Raw genomic sequence first — 587 nt, 5'->3', positions numbered from 1 at the left:
ACACACACACACACACACACACACACACACACACACACACACACACTGATGTATAGACTAATGAAGTAGAATAGCTGACCTGGCTATGAAATAACACAACTACAGACTTCTGGTTTTTTACAATGATATCAAAAGCACACCTTGGAAAAAAGACAGTTTGTTTAACACATGTTTTTGGAAAATAGAATATTCACACGTAGAAGACTGTCCCTACCTCTCACCTGGCTTAAAATCCAATTCCAGATCTACCAAAGGCGTTACTATAAGACCTGAACCTCTGAAAGTGTCATCAGAAAAAAGTTGGGAAACACTTTATGATATAGAAATAGGCAAAGACTCTCAGAATGGGACCCCAGTCGCTCAGAAAATAATCCCCAGGATTGAAAAATGGGATTGCACGAAATTCAAAAGTTCCCACTCAGCAAACGAAGCTGTGAATCCAGTGAAGAGGCAGCCTGAGGAATAGTAAAGAGTCTTTGCCAGCTCTACATCTGACAAGAGGACTCATATCCAGAGCATGCCGGAAAGACAAGAACCCTAGCATCCCAGTCAGGAAGTAGGATAAAGCAATGAACAGGCAGTCCTCA

Source organism: Psammomys obesus, unplaced genomic scaffold, assembly GCF_907164565.1.
Source record: "Psammomys obesus unplaced genomic scaffold, mPsaObe1.curated_primary_1811, whole genome shotgun sequence".
NCBI classification, from domain to species: Eukaryota; Metazoa; Chordata; class Mammalia; order Rodentia; family Muridae; genus Psammomys; species Psammomys obesus.
This window is presented reverse-complemented; position numbering follows the sequence as displayed.